This window comes from Acomys russatus, chromosome 31 (genome assembly GCF_903995435.1).
Source record: "Acomys russatus chromosome 31, mAcoRus1.1, whole genome shotgun sequence".
In the NCBI taxonomy this organism is placed as follows: domain Eukaryota; kingdom Metazoa; phylum Chordata; class Mammalia; order Rodentia; family Muridae; genus Acomys; species Acomys russatus.
Window position 1 is genome coordinate 309558 of NC_067167.1, and position 5490 is coordinate 315047.

Genomic DNA, 5490 nt, shown 5'->3' on the forward strand with positions numbered 1-5490 from the left:
AGGTTTCCTTGGGAAGTCAAGCAGAGCAAGTCAGTAAACAGAGGTTTTTCACGATTTACTTCCAATCCACAGATTCCTGCCTTGTCTTCCCTTGACTATAATTCCTGAGATAAATCAACTGTTTTTCTCACTTTACTTAGGGTCAGTATTTAATCACAGAAACAGATTAGCAGTATAAGACTAAAAGACTTATGCAACAAGTGAAAATTTTTCCCAAATCTCAGATATCCAACAAGTTGGATATCCAACAAGTCCAATAAGTTGACATTGTAAACTTTGAAAACTTTAGTGAAAAGAGAAAAAGAGTTAATAGAGAAATCTTGGTTTATTTTCTGGTGAGAAAGTACTGAATTGGTGTATATTGAGCTGAAACTGGAGTGTTTTCTGAAGTAAAAAGGCTTCACAGTGGCTGGAATACAGGGTTACTTGACTAAAAGATTGTTTAATGTTAAAAACAAATTATTAAGGTAAAAAAATGTTGAACTGGAGAGGTCTTTGCATGACAATGTAGAAACTAGGGACTGAATTGAAAATTTGATCCATATTTGCCTGCATGTTTTTAATTCTTTTTTTCTTCATTCAATCTCTTATGTATGGGCTCATCCGATAATCTCCACGAATACCCTTAACCACAACCTATCATTTGTTGTTTTTGTTTGTGACACATGTCACACAGTGCAGGGTAGGTAGTCTTAAATTTGTAATTTAGACTAGGACACTCTTACCCTTATTTTTGATATAATGCTTTTAAATGTTTATTTTTAAATTTGGTGAGAATTTAAGATCTGTTTTGAAGAAGAGTGTAGTAAGGGCACAATGTTTTCCAATCCATGCTCATTTCTTTAAGGCAATGTATCCATATGAGCCCTGGCTGGCTTAGAGTCAATATGTAGCACGGACTTGATGCAAAAGAAAGGAGACTTTCTTTTTCACTTTACATCTTGATTGTAGACCCCCTCCTTTATACTTTCCCCCCTTTCTCCCTTCCTTCCTTCATAATCCTCAGAAAGGGCAGCACTGGTCCCCCAACATCTGCTCTCAGGTTATGAAGTCTCACCTGGCCTACCAGTATCCTATTCCTGGCAATGCCATGAAACCAGGGGGAAGTGATCAATGTGTGTGGCCACAGTCCATGTCACTAGAAGTCCCCACCTTCAAATTATGGAACCCACAAGGAGACTGTGCTGCCTATCTACGACATCTTAGAAGACTGTCTTAGTCCTCACCATTATGGTCTTTGCTTGATAAATCAGTCCTTCAGCACCCTTTCCTCCACTCAGATTTGTGCGCTTCATTGGGCTCCTTGTGGAGTTCCTGACCCCTCCAGGCCCCTGTATTCCATAACTCTTCTATAAGATTCTCTGTGCTCCAACAAAATATTTGGTTGTGTGCCTCAGCTTCTGTTTAGATCTCCTACTTGTTGCAGTCCTTCAGAGGATCTTTCTGTTAGGATACTTTTCCTTTTCTTCACTTGCTTCATGTGTCTATTCTATTTGTCCTTTTGAATGAGAGTTAAACATTCTTCCCAGGGCCCTTCTTGTCATTTAGTTTCTTTAGGTATGTGCATTGTTGTATGGTTATAATCTATTAATTGGCTAATATCCACTTATAAGTGAGTATGTGCCACATGTATCTTTCTGAGTCTGGGTTACATCACTCATGATGATTGTTTCAATTTTCATCCATTTGCCTGCAAATATCAAGACTTTCTTGTTTTTAAAATCTGACTTAAATGTACAACAGTTTCTCTATCCATTCTTCAGTTGAGGGAAACATAGGTTGTTTCAAGAACCTGGCTATCACAAATAAAAAACTGCTGTGAACATACTTGAGCAAAATGTACTTGGTGTATGGTGGAGCAACTTTCAGGTATATGCCCAGGAGTGTATAGCTGGGACATAAGGTAGCTAGCTATATTCCAAGTTTTCTGAGACATCACCAGATTTATTTCCAAAGTGGTTGTACAGGTTTGTATTCTTGCCAGCAATTTAGGAGTGTTCCCCTGTCTCCTCATCCTTTCCAGCAGGTGCTATCACTCAATATTTTTATCTTAGACATTCTGAGAGGTGTAAGATTGAATCTCAGAGTGGTTCTGATTTGAATTTTCCTGACAACTAGGAACTTTATGGATTTGTTTAAATGTTTCTCAGCCACTCAATATTCCTCTGTTGAGAATTCTCTATTTAGTTCAGTACCTCATTTTTAGCTAGCTTTTTTGTTTTGGTGGCAGTTGACTTATTGATTTGCTTATACGTTTTGGAAATTAGACCTTGATCATATGTAGGTTTTGTGAAAATCTTTTCTTCATCTGTATACTGTCATTTTGCTCAATTAAAAATGTCCTTTGTCTTACAAAAGTTGTCAGTTACATGATGTCCCATTTATCAATTGCTGAACTTACAACATTCTATTGGCATTCTATTCAGGAAGTTATCTCCTGGGCCAATGAGTTCAAGACTCTTCCCCAATTTTTTCTAACATATTTAGAGTGTCTGGTTTTATGTTGAAGTCTTGAATCCATGTGTGAAGGAGAGATAAAGATGTTTTTTCTTTAGATCACAAGTGAGGGATGAGAAAATACTTGTGAGAGTGCAGGTGATGTTTATCCCCTTAGAAGTTGAACTACCATGTGGGGGAGATCAGTTATTAAACACCTGGAGAACATCCTTGAACAAATTCAGAAAGGAGGTATAAAAATGAGCCCAAAACAAAAGGTGAGTCCTTTAGAGACGTGGAATAGTTTTGGCTGTTCATCATTCAACTTCGAGATGCTCCTAGAGAGAACCATTTGTGGGAAGGCTTTGGGGCTTCAGGCTCCAGGTTCTGAGTTCTGGTGGCTCCAGGATCCAGCAAAAGAAATCCTGCTATTTATGCGAGGAGAACTGTTCATCGGAACTGACATCTTTACAGTTTCGTTATTGTATTCTTTATTCTCCTTTTCCTATTGTTCACATTAGTTGAGTTGTAAGTGAGGTACTCTCAGTTAATAAGTTTGTAATAAAATATATTTGTTAAAAAAAAATTGAGTGTACACACTTGCCCTTTAGTTTTTTACAGTGTGATAAATATGGATCTATTTCCATTTTTATACATGTAGACATCCACTTAGATGAACATGATGTGTTGAAGATGATATCTTTGTCCATTGTATGGCTTTGTCAAATATCAAACGGTCATAGGTGTGTTAATTTATTTCATAGCCTTCAATTTGGTTCCATTGATCAACTGACACATGCAGCTTTTATTAGTGTTGCTCCATAGTACAGCCTGAGATCAGGGATGGAGTCACCTTCAGAAGATCTTTAATTGTCTAGGATTGGTTTTTGGTATTTGGGTTGGGTTGTTTTGTTTTTTGGTTTTTTTTTTGTTGTTGTTGTTGTTGTTGTTGTTTTTGTTTTTTGTATGTGTGTTTCTAAATGAATTTGAGAATTGTAATTTCAAGTTCTAAAAAGAATTGTGTTTGTATTTTGATGGGAATTTCATTGAAAGTGTATATTTCTTTTGGTTAGATAGCCATTTTTATTAAGTTAATGCTACCAATGCACGAGCATTGGAGATCTTTCCATCTTCTGATATCTTCTTCAATTTCTTTTTTCACAGGCTAAGTTTTATTCATACAGGCCTTTCACTTGCTTGGCTAGAGTTATTTTATGTATTTTTGTGACTATTGTGAAAGGTGTTGTTTCCCTTATTTCTTCCTCAGCCTGTTTGTCTTTTGTATAAAGTATGGATACTGGTTTTTAAAACGATTTTTGTATCTAGCCACTCTGCTGAAGTTGTTTTTCAGCTAAACGAGTTCCTCGGTAGAATGTTTAGGATCAGTTATGTTTACTATCACATTATGTACAAATTTTCTTCTTCTTTTGTTGTCTTATTGCTCCAGCTAGGAATTCAAGTACTATTTTCAAGAGATACAGAGAGTAAACAGCTTTTTCTTGTTCCTGATTTCAGTGGAATTGATTTAAATTTCTCTCTATTTAGTTTGATGTTGACTATTGGCTCCTTTATATTGCCTTTGCTATATCTAGGTATTTGCTTGTATTCCTGATCTTTCCAAGATTTTAGCATTAATGGTGCTGGATTTGTAAAATAATTGTCTGGCATTTAAGGAGATGTTCATGTGGTTCTTTTTTTTAAGTTTGCTTATATGAAGGATTACATTAGTGGATTGCTGTATGTTGAATTACACCTGCATGAGAGTTTTGGGTGACTGTTCAAGAAGCAAACTATCTCAGTCACTTTTTCATGTTAGAAGCTGCTAACCTACACATCTGGTTTACATAGACAATTAAGTTTTATTCCTGCTCAAGTCTCTGATATGGTTGTGACCAGATAGTTTCATCCTCCAAGTAAACTTAGTTGTTTAGCTGTTAAGATGGCTTTCAGTCTATATAGATGCTTTAAGTTGATAGAGAGGAGATCTGAATGATATTAATTTGCATTCAGAATTTTAGATGCATCAATATAGTAAATATAATTTCTTCAAGATTGCCAAATACAAGTAGCCAAACACTATGAATGTAATATTTTTATAAGTCCTGATTTTTCTGTGGTTCTTCCTGCTGTAGGTAGTTTAATTCATTTATGTGTAATAATATGTGTATAAAAAAAGAAATATAATTTAAAAATTAAATAATGAAAAACAAATCTTAGTAAAGATTTTTTGTACAATATTACTACTTTTTAAAAAATTATCTAATTTAAATTGTGTGCGTGTGTGTACATTCATGTGTTTAAGTGTGTTTCTTAGTATATTTTTGTGTACACCTGTGAGTTCACATAATCATGGTGTCCAAAAGAAGGCAGCAGTTGGATTTTCTGTTTGGAGCTATTATTACAGATGGTTGGAATAATCATTTTTTCAAGACTGGACTGGATATTGAATCAGGTCCTCTACAACAGAAAGGCATACTCTTAACTACTAAGTTAGCCACCCATCTTTTGTAACTTTTTTATTTGTTAATAAAGACATTGCTCTTTATCCTAGGTAACATTCCTTTAACTCATATAATACTATTAGGGGTATTTTACCTTCCCCCTGTGAGAGAGCGATTGTTTCAGTTTCATTTTTAAACAACTCTTCACTATCTAAAATCTCCTTGTATTTTACTTTCACTATTGAACTGTCAAAAAATCATTCATCCATCCAAGTGTTAAAGAATACTTTGAGTTTAGTGTGAAGGTTTTTTATGTTAGAACAGAAAAGAACATTTCTGCACTGTACATACGCCAAAAAAGATAAGTCTCAAGAAAAGAAAGGTTTAGTATATGATTATATGGAAAAGGTACATAACATTAGTGGATACGATACTGACTAGCATCACCATTAGAAAAAAGTGTAAGAGTCATTCTATAAACAAATAGATATTGTATTGCAACCTTATATTTGGTGGCTGTGTGGACCCATTATTTGTAAGTTGTAGTTCATATAATATGAGTTTAGGACTAGGATTTCTTCCTAATCTTTTGGATAGAGATTCTTTCTGGTCT